We start from the raw sequence: 20896 nt of genomic DNA on the forward strand, positions 1-20896 counted from the left end.
AACACTTTCGCAGGTCACCAAACTCTCCAGACATAAACATTATTGAGCGCATCTGGGTCGCCTTGCAACGTTCTCTTCGGAAGAGGTCTTTATGGATAGCTCTGCAGGAATCATGGTGTCAGTTCCCTATAGCACTACTTCAGACATTAGTTGAGTCCATGCCACGTCGTGGTGCGTCACTTCTGCGTACTCGCAGGGGCCCTACACGATATTTGGCAAGTTTACCGGTTTCTTTGGCTCTTCGTGTAGAACAAGGCAAGGGTGAAAGGATATGGTGTCAGAAGGGCCCACTGCTGCACGTTTTAATGTGTTTGCGGAATACGTGTAGTTATTGTCATTGCTGTTGTCGTTCTCGGTGGAGTTTCGGTCTTCAGTCTGTCGACTGGTTTGATGCAGCTCTCCAAGTAACTCTCTTCATCTTCAAATACCTACTGGAACTTACGTCCTTCTGAATGTGCTTGCTGTTTTCAGCTCTTCTTGTACGATTTTTGCCCCCCCCCCTCCCCCGTACTTCCTTCAAATGCTAAACTGGTGATCCCTTCATGTCTCAGAGTGTCTCCTATCAACTGATCCCTTCTTTTAGTCAAGTTGTGACACAAATTTCTTATCTCCCTGATTCTATTCAGTACCTTCTCATTAGTTACGCGATCTAACCTTTAAATCTATATTCGATGTTAACAAATTTCTCTTCTTCAGAAACTCTTTTCTTGCTACTGCCAGTCTACATTTTACATCCGCTCTACCACCGGTTCTAGGCGCTTCAGTTTGGAACCCCGCGACCGCTACGTTCGCAGGTTCGAATCCTGCCTCGGGCATGGGTGTGTGTGATGTCAAATGGTTCAAATGGTTCTGAGCACTATGGGACTTAACTTCTGAGGTCATCAGTCCCCTAGAACTTAGAACTACTTAAACCTAACTAACCTAAGGACAGCACAGACATCCATGCCCGAGGCAGGATTCGAACCTGCGACCGTAGCGGTCGTGCGGCTCCGGACTGAGTGCCTAGAACCGCTAGACCACCGCGGCCGGCTGTGTGATGTCCTTAGGTTAGTTAGGTTTAAGTAGTTCTAAGTTCTAGGGGACTGCTGGCCTCAGATGTGTTAAGTAGCATAGTGCTCAGAGCCATTTGAATCATTTTCTTATTTCTTCTCCCTAAACTTTAATTGCTACTCCAAATTTTTCTTTGGTTTCCTTTACTACTTATTCAGAGTGTAGACTGAATAACGCCGGGGATAGGCTACGACCATGTGTCATTCCTGTCTCATCCAGTGCTTCCCTTGCATGCCCCTCGACTCTTATAAATGCCGTCTGGTATCTGAACAAGTAAGTAGCTTTCCGCTATGAGTATTTTACCCCAGCTACCTTCGGAATTTCGGAATATTGTAGTCAAAATAGTGAAAAGTTCTTTCTAAGCCTGCAAATGCTATAAACGTAGGTTTGCTCTTCCTTAACCGATTTCCTAAGAGAAGTGCTATGGTTAGTATTGCCTTGCGTGATCCTATATTTCTCCTTAGTACGTGTAACAAGTAAATATTTTTCAAGTCGTTTCATGCGCGAAAGGAACAGAGCAGAAAACATGTAATACTGTCGCTAATTCCCTTGTCACAGGCAATGTGGATTTCTAAACGTGTGCGTAGGAGTGTATGTGGAGCAGGGCAGAGCCTATCGAGTCGGGTCGGAGCGCTGCAGGCGGCTCAGCCGGAGGCGGCGTGGGAGGCGTCAATTGGGCACTTCCTCGGGCGCGCCTCTCCGCTGGTGTCCTCACTGCCGGTAATTAGCAGCGCCAGCAGCGCACGTGCCGCAGCGCCCCGCCTGGCCGCACCGGTGGCCGGGTAAACACTCCGAGGTCTTTGAGGTGCTAATGTCTTTTCGCTCGTCGATCGAACTTAGTTATGTGACAGAATACCGTGAGGTCTGAATCGCTAATAACTAAGTCTAACAACGCGTGAACAACGGTTGAGTCCACAACGGATAAATCACGTCTGTCGGACGTACGCGTTTGTAGCGCAGTATGACCACCTGCTTAGCTGAGTGGTAACGTGCTTGCCTACAATGTAACGTGCCCGGGTTCGATTCCTAGCCGGGTTGGAGATGATTTTCTCCGCCCTTGGACTGGGTGTTCTGTTGACCTTATGATCACCGACGCGCAAGTCACCCAAAGTCGCGTTCCCTGAAGTAACACTTGCACCCGGCGGCCGAACTTCCCCGGGCGGGGCCTCCAGGCCAACAATGCCACTCGATCATTAAGAGGGTTGGAACTTAAATAGTGGCAACTATTTATTCACAACCGATACAAAAGAGTTACATGTTTGAACCTGTAGAACACGAAGCCAGCGATGTGAAAAGCGTACTCTACCGTTAGCAGAGCCTGTTCTGTTGATGGTGCGAATGGAGCGGCCTACTGCCTGTCGAATCCCTGGAACAGATCTGAAGGGAATCCCACAAAGTGGTTCCTTCATCTTCGGAATCAAATCAAAGTCAACGAACTTAAGTCTGGGGAGTATGGTGGATGGTACAGTGCTTCCCAGTCCCATCGACCGAACAGAGCAGCCACAGCTTGTGCTTTATGAGTCCGCGCATTGTCGTGCAAAATGATGGGTGGGTTGCGCAGAAAGTGTCGCCGCTTCTTTCGCAAAGCTGGTCGCAGGTGATGCTCCAAAAACGAACAGTAACACTGTGCACTGACGGTCTGCCGTGGAGGAACGAATGCGATAGTATAACACCATCACAGTCGCACAGTCGTACAGTCGTACACGAGAATCACCATTACTTTCACCATACTGGGGCTCTGACGCACTTTCGACTTTCGAGGTGACCCATAATGACGCCATTCTTTTGATTGTCGTTTCAGTTTTGGCTCATACGATGTGGTCCATGTCTCATCCAGTGTTACGATACGGCGTGAGAAAGCCTTTCCTTCGCGCTCATAGCGCTCCAAGTGCGTCTGAGCAGCGTCGTAACGCATCCATATCCGCATTTACGTCAAATCACGCGAAATCCATCGCGTGCCCAGGCGTTTCTTCAGGATGCGAAGCACAGTCGTATCCGCTAATCCGGTTTCCTGGGCGAGCTCACGAATCGTATGGTGTCGATCACGGTCCACTAACGCGGCAACAGCATCCACTTCAGAGACGCTAGGACGACCTGCCCGATGCATGTCTGCCACGGTTTGCCTACCTTCGTTGAAGGCTTTTACCCAACGTGCCACTGTTCTGTACGGCAATGCCGATTCCCGCACGCCTCTTGAAGACCTTGATGACAATGTCGTGCTGTACGACCTCTGGCACATTCAATCTTGATCCAACTCCGTTGTTCCTGTTTCGAAAACATAGTGACACCGTTACGTTAGACCGCTCGCTCACAAGTGACGGTATTTCCCTCATTGTGCGCACGCCGGTGACGTGGGACGGGCGAGTCCATTTGCTCGGAGGTAAGGTAGGTATGTCAACAGCGTGTGCTATCGGCGATAATAGTAGATTCCATTGCATAGTGTCTCCAGAGCAGAGTTGCCACTACTTAAGTTCCATCCTGATTCGCGAAGATATGAAAATATTGTAACACATTATTCTACAAGTAAAACTACTGCAGATACACGTCTGGGACATGTTTTATTAGATTCACCAGATCAATAACTACAAAATAAATGGAAATCGTGATTTACTTTAACCTCGTACAGTTTTCTGATGGTTTCATATTAGCGAAGTTGCTACATTTCAGGCAAAATCTTTTATTGACCGTAACTCCGTAGTTAAACATTTGTGGACCTATGTTTATATGGACATTTTTCTTTAGTTTTGCTTATAGAATAACGTATTAAAATATTTCCATTTCTTCGTGAATCGCCCTGTATATACTTGCAGCGCAGTATTAGTTTTGCCTGTGACATCATTCCAACGTAGACGCGTGTGCGTAACTGTTACGAATTAGCATTGTGTGAAGTTATAAATCAGTGCAGTGTGGAACCACGTTTAAATAGGACGCTGATTCGGGTGACACTGTGAAGCGCTTCTGCAGCATTACTTGGACCCAAAGTGAGGCAATAAAAATATTCACCGGAATGTAAATGTAGTTTCGTATTGAACTGAAAATTACACAATACTACAAGATGTCGTCTCATATGACTTGTATATATATGCGAAGCTATATAAAACGCAAGTCAGAGGAAATCTCGCGTCGAAGGAATCCAAAAAGCCTACAAACTCCCGTACCGCATGAATGCGAAAGCTACGTCAGCGACGAAAAATTAATGATATAACTGTGCAAAGCAGTTACGTAACTGGCCTGTAGGACATACGGCGGCCAACGGCAGTCCAGATTTGTCTTACCTGTTCACTAAACATTACACTGCCCGCCCGGTTGGCCATGCGGTCTAACGCACGACTTTCCGGGCGAGAAGGAGCGCCTGGTCCCCGGCACGAATCCGCCCGGCGGATTTGTGTCGAGGTCCGGTGAACCCCAGTCTGTGGATGGTTTTTAGGCGGTTTTTCATCTGCCTCGGCGAATGCGGGCTGGTTCCCCTTATTCCGTCTCAGTTACACTGTGTCGGCGATTGCTGCGTAAACAAGTTCTCCATGTACTCGTACACAACGCAAACATAGTGGCTACACTCGTCTGATGTGAGACGTTCCCTGGCGGTTCCACCGGGGGCCGAACCGCACAACCACCCTGGGTTAGGTGTGGGGCGGCGAAGGGATGAAGTGGATTGCGATAGTCGTCGCGGGGATGTGGACCACTGCCGCTGCGGCGGGGACGGAGCCTCTCCGTCGTTTCTAGGTACCCGTTAACATAGAATACAATAAAAACATTACACTGCTCTGTGTAACCATTGTGTTAAATAGATTGGTAATCAAACTAACTATTAATACGGAAATTTTGTTATGAGTTTTATCGCCACATTTTCACGAGAAATCTACGGCTCAGTCACGAAACGTGCACAGAGGAATTTTTATACACTAATGACACGTAAGGAATGCTCACCTTAAAAGATCCTTCACATCTTAAGTCTTACTTGCACCTGAGAGAATAGAAGCGTGTACTAACGAACGAGTAATTAGTATTCACACACTAGTCACCACCGTTTCCTAATAATCACCGGAACAAACGTTTACACTAGAGAAGAGTACACGGAAGAGTACACGAAATAGTGGTTATAGTCAATGAACGCTGGGTTATTGTTCTTTGGTGCTAATAGTCGGGACTCAATACACAAAACTGTACTGTGTAGTATAAAAGTACAATTACCAATGTTTTTCATGATTGACAACAAAATAGTAATTTCAAATGTAAGGGCGTAAATTATTTGATACCGTATTATTAATTCCAAATTGTTGCTGAGTAATCGGAGGAGGGAAGCAAGTAGTGATACTTCTTTCATTAATATTTGTGTAAAAAGCCTGTTTCATGTCATCTTCAGAGAGCTTCAGAGAGCTTCCAAGAGCTATCTGCGTCGAGTTCTGGGCAATGCAGTTGCCGGATAATGAATGCGAAACCAATGGAAATGCCAAACTTTCACATGACAGCACGAAGTACACAGCTTGCGGCCATGGTGGGAATGCAAGAAGTATGATATAAAGTGTATTCGTCACTTGTAGATTTGTGTCAATTTTAAAATTGTAAATTTGTGGTAAGATCTTATGGGACCAAACTGCTTAGGTCATCGGTCCCTAAGCTTAAACACTGCTTAATCTAACTTACGCATTGGACAACACATACACCCATGTCCGAGGGAGGACTCAAACCTCCGACGGGGGCACCCTATCGGACCGTGACAAGACGCCACAGACCGAACGGCTACCCCGCGCGGCTGTCCATTTTAGGCTGTTCTATTTTTGGTTGCGCGAGGCAATGGCACTATTTACTACGAACTAAGCAAATAAGTGTAGGTTCAAATGGTTCAAATGGCTCTGAACACTATGGGACTTAACTTCTGAGGTCATCAGTCCCCTAGAACTTAGAAATGCTTAAACCTAACTAACCTAATGACATCACACACAGCCATGCCCGGGGCAGGATTCGAACCTGCGACCGTAGTGGCTGCGCGGTTCCAGACTGTAGCGCCTAGAACCGCTCGGCCACTCCGACCGGCAAATAACTGTAGGAAAAGAACAATTTCAATGTCTGAATTTGTACGAGACTGTGAAATGTGTGGAGGTAGTGCACTTAACACAAGTGCAGCTTCAGTTTTCCTTAGTATTATTGCAATAGTTTGCACATGCAGGCGGTTATACACGGTCCAGTCGCACTAATGTGACCACCGCCTACTTTCCACATCAACGTGTAATAACCACTGATAGATGACAAATGGTAGCACGAGCAGTGGAAGGTAGATAAAGCGTATCGGGGGACGCGGAAAACAGTGCAGTCATTGTCGTAATGCGGATGTTAAGTGGTTTGTTTGACGTCCAAAAGGGCATGATCATAAAGTTTCGGGCCTAGGGTGTAAGCATTTCCGAAACGGCTAAGTTTGTAAACAGTTCGCATGACGCCGTGCTTGAGGTATACCATCCATGGCAAAATGGTACTATCCACAACCAGCGCCCGTGCAACTGTGGTGCACCACAGGCAGTACAGGACAGCAGCGAGCGGCGGATGTCGAGATATGTACAAGTGAATGGACGTGCAGCTGTTGAGCAGCTGACCGGCCAGGTGAAACCAAGGGGCAACCAATAGTGTCTCCTCAATGACGTTCACCAAACTTTGCTGCGTATGGGCTCTGCAGCGGGCGCCTGGTTCATGCACCCGCACCGACTGCTGTTCATTGGAGACTGAAGCTGATACTTGCACGCCAGTACCGCAACTGGACATCCACCGAGTGACGACAGACATCCTCTTCAAATGACCACGTTTTATGCTCCATTGCACAGAAATGTCTGAAAGCAGACACCTTGCAACAACCGTCGTAAGGGTCGAGGGCAGAGGAGGGAGCGTTATGGTCTGAAAAATGTTTTATTGGAATTTTCTGGGTGATGTCGTCATTCTGGAAGACACAGTGGACGAACGCAAGTACGAATCTATTGACATCAACCGGCAGGACAACACTGTATGTGAGTCGTTCGAACATCATCACGATGACATTACTGTCCTCTCCGAAAGTATAGCCGATCGAGAATCTGCTGGACCACTTCAAATGGTTCAAATGGCTCTGAGCACTATGGGACTTAACTGCTGTGGTCATCAGTCCCCTAGAACTACTTAAGCGTAACTAACCTAAGGACATCACACACATCCATGCCCGAGGCAGGATTCAAACCTGCGACCGTAGCGGTCGCGCGGTTCCAGACTGTAGCGCCTAGAGCCGCTCGGCCACTCCGGCCGGGTGGACCACTTCGATCACGCTGTTCACACCATAGATCCTCATCCGAGAAACATAGTGCAGCTGGGCACAGCACTGGATTTGGCATTGCTCCGAATCGTTTTCGGTACCTTCCAGCACCACACTGACTCTCTTTCTGCACTTCTCGCAGCAGATCGCGTTGCAAAAGATGGTTATTCAGGTGGTCACATTAATGTCACTGGACAGTATATAATTACACTCCACGATAAGTCTTATGGCTTGTAGTGGAGGCTATTTGTAGCACCATCAACTTTAACCTCTCTCCTATTCCATGCGCGAATGATGTGCGGAAAGAAGTCCGTCAGTAAGCTTCCGACTGAGCTTGGATTTCTCTGGCTATAATCCCTTCCTGAGACAAGATGTGAGAGATAATAACATAATCGGTATGTTCTCGGTAGTTTAGCTGTAGATATTTTCGCAATGCAATGCGCCTCGCTTGTACTTTATGCCACTGGTGTTTTATGAGCATATTCGCTACCTTCTAGAGCTTACTGAACTTACAGTATTATATCACGCAAGCTATATACAAGCTTCAAAGGAGAGATTTTACAGATAATAATGTGTTCGGCAAATGTCACTGAACCTGGCGGTTTCACGACCAAACACCTTTCCCACCGGTCCATTAACACAAGTGAAAATGAACGAACGTCTCATCGTGAAGACCTCTGTAGCTAATTAAACTCCTGTGCCCCCACATTATTTTTGGATACTGTAATCATCATAAACGAAAGTGTCGTTTGAGTCGTTTAAGCGAGGTGTGAGTGTTCATTTCATTGTGAACGTTCTCAGTGGAGCGTGATGGTATAATAACAGGCTTCTCCTTTCCACTCCTCCAAGATGAAAATTCGTTTCCATTTCTTTGGTGTTTCCTTTATGGTTTTGTGTTATAAGACAGCGGTTTTATGTGTGCCACTGAATGGGCAGGAAATAATTACAAAATTAGCCCTTTCTTGGGAAAATAAACACTTCATTTTGTAGTGTTAAACCATATCATTGCCTAAGCAAATGCTACTCAACCCTCGTGTCACATTTTTATGTCTCCATTGTCAAGCACTCTTTTTTTTATCAACAGCTAAATGAGCAATCCCCTATGTAATTCATGGCAAAGCGTTCACAGATTTTATGAACAAGCAGTACCAAAGTGCATTAGTTCTATTGTGAGGCTACATTCAGGTGGAGTCAAGTTCACATCTGGCCGTCCTGGTTTACTGAAATTTTTCATAGATTCCTTGAATGAGGTGAGTGGAATGCTAGAGGAGTATCTTCCAGTTATCGATGGCAGATTCTTCAGCTGTATCAAATGTTTCAATTGGCTCTGAGCACTATGGGACTTAACATCTATGGTCATCAGTCCCCTAGAACTTAGAACTACTTAAACCTAACTACATCATACAACACCCAGGCATCACGAGGCAGAGAAAATCCCTGACCCCGGCGGGAATCGAACCCGGGAACCCGGGCGCGGGAAGCGAGAACGCTACCGCATGACCACGAGCTGCGGACTCAGCTGTATCGCTGTCGACCAGAGACAGAACTTCAACGAGAAAATGTACTAGCGTGCAGCTTGATACTACAAGTTAGTTAAAATACAACTAATTAAAACTAAACTATTATTTGCTATTAATCTGAGCAGAGGCACCATTTTTGTTTTATCTCATTATTGTGTCTCTAGTTTTGCGGTTGATACCAGATCTGAATATTTAACAAACCAGTATCAATCAGTCGCTATATCTTTTAAAAGTATCGATACGACAGCATGTATCCCATCACGCATATTTTTTAAAATGGTGATTAGTGAGTTGAAAAATTATTTCCTTCAAAGTAAGAAGAAAACATATTAGTGAGTTTGAAGAACAGACGAAACCGTTTGGTAAGAAATATAGGAGTTGATACCCAAACTACGCAGATTTTCATTCCTGTGTGGAAAGCAGGGGAATGATCATTTATGCAACTGCACTCGAACAAATGTTCATATGTGTGTGAAATCTTATGGGACTTAACTGCTAATGTCATCAGTCCCTAAGCTTACTTATCCTAAGGACAAACACTCACACCCATGCCCGAGGGAGGAATCGAACCTCCGCCGGGACCAGCCGCACAATCCATGACTGCAGCACCTTAAACCGCTCGGCTAATCCCGCGCGGCGAAACTGCGGTCGACCCACCCTTGTTCCAAAGGAACCGAGCTCTCATGAAGTTTTAGAATATTACTGGATTCCTCCCTTAATAATGCCTCTTGAAGCTTTGTAGGTATGCTTTCGCGGGATTGTTGGTGATTAGCTATATATCTATCAGGCGCCTGCCAGTTCAGGTTTCTCAGCAGTGTCCGTGACGCTCTCCCGTGTGTCAGTGAAAACGGTGATCATCCCCACTGCTTTTATTTGCATACCTTCAGTAACATCTGTTTGTCCTATCTTGTACGGATTCCACCCGTTTGAGCATTACTCTAGTTGAGATACACGAATATATTTCAGTAATTGTGTGTGACAATAAGCTTGTACTCATAAATTGCTAAAGAACTGCGGTTATTCTCCACAGCGATACGTACAACAGCAGCTAGTAGATCTCAAAGTGGCATCCTTTGGGATAAGTCAGCGTATCTGAACACGTTTCATCAGTGTTAGGTGGACAACGTATTAAACACTTGAAACACGTATGTAACATAGCAGCGATGGCGAGGCATTGTAGCATCTGTGACCAGAGAGTTTGCGCATGACCGCGCGAGTGTTGCGAGCGGTTCTCAGTCTGTCAGTCAGTCGTTGCGAGTCTGTAGCTCTGTTTAGTTGCAGAGCAGTACTCAGTCAGTAGTCGTCATGCAGAGCGGTCGGTCAGTAGTAGCAGCCCAGTGCGGTTGTGTGATGTAGGCGGTCGGCAACACTGGTCAAGATGCTGAATGAGGTATACTGTTAATTAATATAATCATTAGACAATGTAAAACTTATTTATTGTAATCAATCTCCAACAAGTTCCCCAATAATAATTTTGATTTCAAAAGCATTTTTCAAAAAAATTTTATTTTTTATTGAACTAAAGATTTCGTTGCACTTCCCATTTCATTCCACTTCTTTTGAAGAAAAATTTCAGTAAATTCACAGAAAAAAGAAATATTATTATTTGCAATGCAGTTCCTCCAAGCCGTGCGCAGAAATAAGAGCAGAAATTTGACATCCAGTTATTCTGAGGTAAGACTTTAATTCTGATTGTTTTACACAGGGCCAAAGACCGATATTTCGGTTTAATTGAATTTTCTTATCACTGAATAGACTTTAATTTTTTGTGAGGAATTTATATTTGAGTCAGATTGCGAATTTCACATTTTTGTTGCCATTGTCAGTACATTTCATTGTGGGCAGATTACGCATAGAGCAATGTCCATTAGCATCCCTAAATAATATTGTTTCTTTCTTTCAAATTTTTGTGGGGAGGTTACACTTGGCGACACCCAGTCCAGGATCGTATTTCGTTGAGAGTCTTTTGAGCAACAGTCAGATATCTGCTCTTATTTGCTTAGATATAATTAGGATTTGGCGCAACGCTTTTAATAATCTTGTGACTTTCTCTCTACAGGTCAACGGCAATTCGTTGCTCTGTTGTATTTGTGTTGCTTTTGCATTGTGCTTATTTATTTTGTGAAAATTTTTGACTATTGTAAAAATGCCGCGAAAGACTGTGAATAGTGTATCGCGAGGTATTTTGAATGAAATTACCGACTTAAACAGCGTGACCGACAGTAATTGTGACACGCAGTGTAATGATGACAATCCTGCGTTCACTAACAATCAGTGTATTCCAACCACTAATGATGACTTTTGTCTTAATGATGAACAAACGAACTCGGTTATGTCCTCTGTTGATTTGACGACAATCGATGACGCGGGACGCTCTATTGTAATGAGCGCTGCCCAGCTTAATACACGCGATTTGGAAAATTCAAGTAACGTACAGACAAATTTGTCTAGTGAAAATGAACAATGTACTGAAAGTAGGACGGATTTATTTAATTCCGAAATAATGTCTGACAGTGTACATTCGACTGACAAACTTTTTTCTAAATCTCAGAATAACCAAATGGTTACAGTAAGCGAGAAAGTTCCAGATCCACTATTGAACAGCACAGAGAATAGAAATGCTAATTTTGAATCGGATCCAATTATGGCATTTTTGCGGCAAAATTTCAAACAGTTTAATGAAAAATTTGATAAAAATGACGAAAATCTCAAACAACTTAGCGAACAGGTCAAAAAACAGAGTGTGGATAGCAAACAAGATAACGAAAATCTCAAACAACAACTTAGTGAACAGGCGAGACAACAGAGTGAAGATTCCAGACAGCTTAGTGAACAAATTAGAGACGTTGCCGCGCAGTGCCATAACACTAAGGAACAGTTGCGCGCGGAAATTGAGGCTTGTTCACGAAAAAATAGCGAAGAAATTAAGTCTGTTGCGCAAGAATTAAGGGAAATGCAAACAGCCGCAACAGAAACACTCAGAGACGAAATTAGCGGAGTCGCTAAACAATGCTCAGAAAAAGCTACACAATTACGGGATGAGTTTAAAGCAATGACGGTAAAACTTTCGCGCACAATGGACGCAAAGATAGACGCGAAATTCGAACAGCAGAACACTCAGATTAACGAGCGCTTTAATCAGCACATACAGAACAGTGATACGCGTTTCCGCAAATTTATTCAAGATCAAAATAAAGTCAAACGTCAGGTTATGGAAACAATCACTGCACAAAGACAAGAGGACAAACGTAAAATGTTCGCGAAAGCGAAGACGTATGTAGACAATAATATTACTACAGTGTCCGACAAAATTAATACCATAGAACAATTGAACGCGGAATTACGGGATGAAATTTCTGATCTTAAATTAAAAACAGATACACACACAGTAAATATTCAAACGGTGACAGACAGATTCGAACAATTAGATCTAACACAGGATTGCGATGTCATCAAAGCTGATGTTAAAAAACTGAGCGAAACTACGCGTAAGTTGCAAAAACAGATTAATGCGTCTGATTCTAAAACCGATGATCAGGTTAAAATACTGACTGAAAAATATGATGAATTGGCCAGTCGTATTTATGTTATCGAAAATACTAATGACAATAAATCAGACGATACTGCACCGGTTTCATTTATCCAAACACCTGAATTTCAAAATTTACAGCAGACAATTAATGAGATCGATTCATCTAACAATACGTTACGTAGGAAGTTGTCAAATTTACAACAAGAAGTAACAGAGATCAAAAACATTTCAGTTAATAACATACCGCAACAGACGCCACTTTATGAACATGTGTCAGACTCACGCAGCGCGTATAATTTGGGTAATCTACAGAGAGTACGGGTCTTAGATTCCGATCAACCACAGTTCAATAGATTCTCTTACGATCCTGAACCTGTTCCATCACACAGAGATGATAATTTCGACTACAAACATTTTCTGTCAGTGAGAAAGTTTAAGGTTTTCAAAAACGATAGAACGCAGATTCACCCACTGGATTGGATTCAACAATTTAGCTTTGCTCTTCCACCGACTTGGCCTGTAACGCATAAACTTGAATTTATTTGCGGTTTTTTGGAAGGCGAACCGGCAACTCGTATGAGACCGATCGCGAGGCAATGCTATTCAGTAGAAGAGTTTCAGAATGCTTTTCTATCTGCGTATTGGTCGAAGACGACACAGCGCGGAATTAAAGATCAGTTAATTAGTTTGCCGAATTACGAGAACTCAAATTTTCCCAGTGTCACGCAATTTTTTGAGCATATGGTCCAACAAAACCAGTACCTAAGTGAGCCGTACAGTGAATCCGCACTTATACAATTATGCATTTCCAAATTACCACGGTCATTACGAGTGTCACTTCTAACAGGTCAGCAAAAAGAAAATATTTCAGCGTTTAGAGATCTTTTACAGCTCTTGGAAGTACAGCAATCTGATTATTCTTTTGTAAACAAAAACTTTTCGTGTAACAACCAAGGTCAACAACAGTACTACAATTATGATCAGGGACGTAATTTCAATCGGAAAGATAACAGACGCTTTAGGAACGACAACTACCAAAACTTTAATAACAGGCAAAATTCTAATTATCAATACCGTCAAAATTTTCAGCAACAGAAACAACACTTTAGTAACAATAGAGGTGTTTCACAACAACAACATCAAACCCAGCCGGTTAGCATACCTAACCAACAATGGAATACACAAGGTCAACCAGGCTTTAATGTTTCGCCGCGTGGACGTATAGCCCCTGGTCCAACAAATAGTAACGCACGGCAGCAAGGAAACAACTATGTACAAAGAAGACAGTATTTCAATTCCCATCGCAATACACCGTATAGGAATGACTATTACGACAGACATAAAAACGATGAGCACAATTACCAACATACGTTTAATAACAGTCGGTCTTACCAGCGACAAAGTAATCAACAAGAACATATTCTCATGAATGAACCCGACAGTAGGTATCATCCAGAGCGTAATACGTCTGGAAGAAGTAATAGGACAGTTCAAATAGTAGAAATGCCACAGAACCCTCCTAATAATAATAACACGTCAGATAGAATCTGACTAGATACTGCACAGGACGCATCTTCCAATAATACAAGCACTACCTTAGACACGCAAAATGTTGTTCACGAAAATGTAATTACTTTTGACGACATCAGAGACACTCTTTTACAGGAAAGACCAGTTATTCAGAAAACCATTTCACATCCTGTTATCGAAATTAAAATTGGTTCATCGAAATTTTCAGCAGTAATCGATTCCGGATCACCTATATCAGTAATTAATGAGGAGACTTTCAACGAGTGCAACAAAGAGAATACTTATCCGACGTTACCTTTAGGCAAAACAAAAGTGAAAGGAGCAGTATCGAGTAAAGGTGTAGACGTTAAATTACAGACGCATTTATCATTTTGTATTGGAGGTCATACTTTTCACTCTAATTTTTGGATTGTGCCTTTATTGACAACAGACGTTATTTTAGGTACGAATTTTCTGGTACAACACGACGCAGTCATTGATTTTCAGAATTCTTATTTAATGTTAAAGGATGAAAATGTACAATTGGCTTTAGAATTTCAGCACTCTTTATCTGCGGAAGAACAAACAATTAACCGCACAGAGGTCATTTCCGCAACACGTAACATAGACTGTAATCCCACATTGTTCACGGATACGTACGTACACAACTATAATACTCCAGACGAAGTTGACTACGACGTAATACAGATGATTTCTGATAAGGTTAAAGAAAGCAGTGCAACTACAGACGACGAACGAACGCAATTACACAAAATTCTTTTACAGCAAGCTCCAGTTTTTGACAACATTCCTGGTACTATGTCCGGCTTTATGTATGAATTTCAAGTCAAACCGCACGACACATTTAAAGCAAAGCATTATCCTATTCCATACATTCACAGAGAACAGGTTAAAAAAGAATTGCAGGATATGCTCGACCAAGGAATTATAGAACCAGCAGTTAGTCCGTACATAAACCCGCTACATATTGTTAAGAAAAAAGATGGCTCACTTCGCCTTGTACTTGATTCACGTCACATTAATGACATTATTATTAACGAAACAGATCGACCACAGACATTAGAGGAACTTTTACAGAAATTTCATGGTACAGCTATTTATTCTACACTAGATTTGAAATCGGGATTTTGGCAAATTCAACTTCATCCGAACTGCAGAAAATACACAGCTTTTCTCTGTTTCGGCGACTGTTATCAATTTTGCAAACTACCGTTCGGCTTAACTATTTCTTCTGCAGCTTTTATTTGCGGTTTGAACACTATACTTCCGACAGAACTTAAAGACAGAATTACGACGTATGTAGACGACATTCTTATCGCAGAAGCTAACTGGTCCGAACACAATCTGATTCTTGAACAACTGTTACAAACTTTTCATGCACAAGGACTTACAGTTAATCTTAGTAAATCGCACTTTGGCAAAACTTCCATAAAATTTCTTGGACACGTAATTTCAGCAGAAGGCATTGCACCTGATCCGGAAAAACTTCAAGCTCTACGTGACATTACTGTTCCTACGACGAAGAAGCAATTACGCAGTTTTTTGGGCTTAATTAACTTTTTTCGTAAATTTATTCATCACTCCGCTTTAGACACGCCTAGACTATGCCAATTAACAGGTAAAAACACTATTTGGTCTTGGGATAAGCAAGCACATTCTGAATTTGTGAACCTGAAACATGCTTTGTTGAATGCTCCACTTTTATCGCACCCAGATCTTACCAGAAATTTTTCCATTGCCACTGACAGTTCCAACACCGCTTTAGGCGTACATATTTTCCAGGAAATTGAAGAAGATGGTTCAATAGTAATCAAAAACATCGCATTTGCAAGCCGCATTCTGTCACCTGCTGAGCGAAATTACTCCGTTACAGAACTTGAAACATTATGTGTTGTATGGGCTTTTACGAGATTTCGGCACTTTCTTTATGGCAGACATACCACCGTTTACACAGACCACAGAGCGATACATTTTTTACTCTCGGCTAAATTTACTCACGACAGGTTAAGTAGATGGAAACTTTATTTACAGGAATTTAATTTTACAATTGTTCACATTCCCGGCACACAAAATGTTATAGCAGACGCACTATCGCGTTCCCTCGGCAACAATCAGCAAGACGTAGCAACCAACTTCTGCAAAACAAATTTCAGTGTCATGTATATTCAGCAAGTCGCATTTGAAAACTTTATTTCATCGTCATTACAGGACATAGCGCAAGAGCAAAATAAAGACAATGTGTGGAAAGAAATTAAACAGCTTTGGCTAGATAAGAATAATGTTACGATTAGGAACCACTACACTGTACGCAATGACATTCTGTTTCGCCGCTCTCATCCTGACAGCAACAATTGGTTATTATGCATTCCTGACGAACTGGTTAACAAATTAATTTGGTACACTCATTTAAGCTACGCACATTACGGAGCAAGAAAATGTTTTCTTATACTGAGACAGAACTGTTATTTTACCAACATGGAGAAACGTATACGACGAGTTTTAGCGTCTTGTAAAATTTGCCAGAAAGCTAAATCAGACACCACTTCACATATTCCTCCTTTATATCCCATTATACCTGCTAAATTAAGACATATGGCCGCAGTAGATATTTTTGGTCCGATTCCGAGAACTAACAGAGGTTTTTGCTACATTTTTGTCGCTGTTGAGCTCACTTCAAAATTTGTTACTTTCACTCCGTTACGCAAAGCTACTGCTAAAACTGTTTCTAAAGCATTTGTAAAACATTTTCTATTTCATGTAGGGCATGTGATGAAAGTAATTTCTGACAATGGATCACAATTTCGTAGTAGCGTATGGACACGCATGTTACGAGCCAGAAACATTTCTCCGATCTATATATCCAAGTACCATGCTTCTTCGAACCCCTGTGAAAGATTAATGAAAGAAATTGGTAAGCTGTGCCGAATATACTGCCACAAAAGACATATTGATTGGGATACACACATACTCTCATTCCAAGATGTAATTAATTCCATTCCAAATGAATCCACTATGCTATCTCCGTCTGTTATACTGAAAAACGTTGAACCACCGAACAAAATTAAAGAATTAGTAAACTTCCCTAAATGTCGTCGTCTACGACACCATGAAATAATTGACATTGCGCTGAACAACATCAAACGTGCCGCAGAGCGCCGGAGAAGACAGCAAAAACAGGTTTGTACACGCCGTGACTTTCACGTTGGACAGAAGATATTAGTACGTACACACTATTTATCCAGCAAATTAAAAGGTAAGTGCAGTAAATTTGAACTTCTATACGCAGGTCCGTATCGGATTCGCAGCATCCCTCACCCCAATGTTGTACACGTCGAAACTTTGAGAACTAGAAAATCGAAAGGCAATCACCATATCTCAAACATTAAACCGTTTATTGAGTGAAACCACTGTATGATTCAACACACTATGATGCCATTTACTAATGCAATTATTTCACGTGACTAATTACTGATGATTATCGTATTTTTTCTTGGCAAGTGCCCGGCAAGGTAAGGTTAGCAGGTCGCTTTTCTTGTCGTTACACATCAGACCGTGCATATTTTTCCAAATGAACTTACGTATTTTATGAATAATTATGCAATTCTATGTAATGACGTATTAATTTTATCAAATTCTCTCTCCATTAAAGTCTTTAATTCTCGCCTCGATTAACTACACTACATACAAGCTGAACACAACGAACGTCACATTTTGTCTTTTTATGTATGATTGTATTCCAGTTTTGTTTATATGCACTGTGAAATAGTTAAGATATAACACACACCAGTCGACTTTGACTTTTTTTTTTTTTTTTGCCCTATGATATCTCAACATCGTGACTGTTTTACATTTTTCCTTTTGCTGCTGCATTGTGATATTCTGTGTACATTTTTGCATCTGAACACTGTCAATGTCTTTGACATACTACGTTTTCTGTCATGTTATGCTGTATGCTTAAGTATGTTACCATAAACCAGTCCTTATTTAGTGGGTATATGATTTAAATGCAGGACATTAATCTTTGTTCATCAATTTCAGTAAGAAATGGTACATGTAAGAAATAAATTCAACAGAAATGGGAATTTCACCTACGGGATAAACGAAAGGAGATGCAATAACTTTATGAGGAAGAGTAAATGGATCAGGATTAACAAGCATTAACAAGACTATACTATACTCATCACAGAATAGCAGTCTTAACTAATTTTTTCTTTCAGAATACAAGGTGATTGATGCAGGCTGTCAGACTGAACTACACATCTTAGTTTTAGTGATGAAATATGCTAGAGATAAGGAATAGTTATGTAATGAGTAATGAAGTGATTTTTTGCAGATGATAATGAATACTGATGAATAATGATGAAGGATATGATGTTATGAATAATGAAGTTTTTCTTTACAGGTGATGATAATAATGAAGTTATGATAATGTGGATAATGAAGTGATTGATAATGAAGTTTTTTCTTTACAGATGAGGATAGTGTTGAAGTTGTATATTTATGCTACGTAGTTATTTAAGTATTTGTTGCAGTTTGTTTTGACAGCAGGTGTTATATTGCATAGTAGGATGACGGAAAGTTTTGGAAAGGACAGCTATGGAACACATTTTATACACATTTCACTACCTGTTAATTCGAAGTTCACTACTTTTCAGCATAGTGTGCGTTTCTTCTTTCAGGTCAATAATCCATTTTGTAATTTTTCCAGGAGAAGTTTTTCATGATACTTACTAAACCTGTTACTTATTATACCTGTTCTAGTACTTGCATTTTTTATTTTTTTACCCATTTGTGTCCATCATTTATAAATGTGATCACATATACTGCCTTGTTACATAACCTTGGTACAGCTGACTCATGACGAATGACGTTACCTATCCTCATTTGCAGCAATAGGTCAAAAGCAAATAGTGTTATGCCTCAGCAATCAATTATCGATCCCAACGCAATGCATTGCTAACAAAAAAAAAATGTATTACCAGTCCCACATAATGTCACTAGTTTATGATAATTCTGAATAATACTGATTAGCTCTGAATAGTATGTCGCTTGAGTAATGACTTCTTAATGATACAAAAAAAAAGTATATATTTAAAATAATGCTTTGTCACTAGTTAATAACTGCCACTGTTTATTGTAATGAGACTACTTATAATGCCTATGATTACTAATGCTATGACTAATTAACTGATTTTAATAATGACTTTGTAATGATCTGAATACTACTGAAGGAGGAACACTGTTTATGGTAATGAGAGTACTTATAATGCCTGTGATTATTAATGCTATGACTGTAATTAACTGATTTTTAATAATGACTTCGTAATAATCTGAATAATACTGAATGATGATTCTATTCAATACTTGCTGGCCACTGAGTGCCAACAATTAATGTCACTTGATGAATTGTTATTAATTATGCCATTAATTAACTCTTGTTTTCAATGTTCATACTTTGTAATTGGAAATGTATGGTACTGTTTAATAATGCTTTGTAATTAGGAGAAGACTGATGATTCTTACTATTGGAATGACAAATGATTAATTAACGACAAATGATTAATTAACTGTAATTAGACAAATGATTAATTAACGACAAATGATTAATTAACTGTAATTAGGAAAAGGCTAATGATTATTATTGGAATGACAAATGATTAATTAATTGTAATTAGGAGAAGGTTAATGATTCTTAATTATACTCTGTAACTGAAAAGAATGCGATTATTTCATAATACTTTGTAACCAGGAAAAGAAGGCTACTGATTCTATGTAAAACAATTAATGAACATTTTTCTGTAATACTACATACTTGGTACAGAAATGTTCAATAACTGGGCTATGAATGCCACAAACTATCAATGAAGACTGTAATTGTCAATATTATGTGACTTGATGTCCTTCACCTCATAAGCTGACTACCCTAAATTACTGCAATGTCCATTTGTCCTGTTTATCCTAGTGATCATGGAGCACTATATTTGGTTTTGCACTAATTCTACGTTGGTGCGCCTTGTAAGAGCGTGGTGTTGACACGACATGCTGTCCACCACCGTGAGCGATGAAGACGTTATTATGGTCGCACTGTTTGGCGTACCTAATGTACTGCCAAAATGAAAACATGAAATATTACTACGACAATTCAGTGTCCTGGCTACGCTGATAAATTCTGATGGGAAAAGAACTTCAAGTTGTGTCACTTGGTGTTGTACTTCTGTGGAAAGATATGGACTTTCAGAACAGCTGTGTGCAATCTAAAGTGCTACAACCATGATGCAATCCTTCCCTTTCCTATCCTAATTCTTGTCACATAATGAAAATCATTTTTTGGTAACATCATTTCTGTTCGTAGGTTATACATTTTTTTCGATTCGCTGAACTCCAGTGCGAGTACACTTATGTCACTGGTCGACATGATGTTTGCCATTATGTTTATTTGTTGTGAAAATGCTAAAGACATTTTTCAGTGCATGTGCACTTTGGACATGATTTTCTTGCCATTAAGTTTATTTATTGCGAAAATGCTAAAGACATTTTTTGATTTGTTCTGAAGTACAGTATATGTACACTCTTGTCTTTTATATTGTATATACATTTTTTTTTATTTTCTGAACTACAGTGCATGTGCACTTATGTTAGGTGTTAATATGTTTTTTACTGAACTTCAGTGCCTGTGCACTTTTCTCATTTTTCAATATGATTTGTATAACTTTTATGATTTCCTGATATGTTCATTAAGTACACTCATGTCACTTGTCAACATAATATTGTTTGCCAGTCTGTTTATTTGTTCTGAATATGCTAAAGAATTTTTTCAGTGCCTGTGCACTTTGTTATCTGTCAAAAAATTTGTATATACATTTTTCTGATTTGCTACTATGTTTTGTATTCACATTTTGTCTTTGCCTGATATATTTTGTACTTAGTGCGTGTGCACAACATTTAAATATTCTGTAAGTTGTAGGATTTTGTTAATTAAAGAAAAATTTTGCC

Source organism: Schistocerca serialis, chromosome 4 (assembly GCF_023864345.2).
Source record: "Schistocerca serialis cubense isolate TAMUIC-IGC-003099 chromosome 4, iqSchSeri2.2, whole genome shotgun sequence".
In the NCBI taxonomy this organism is placed as follows: Eukaryota; Metazoa; Arthropoda; class Insecta; order Orthoptera; family Acrididae; genus Schistocerca; species Schistocerca serialis.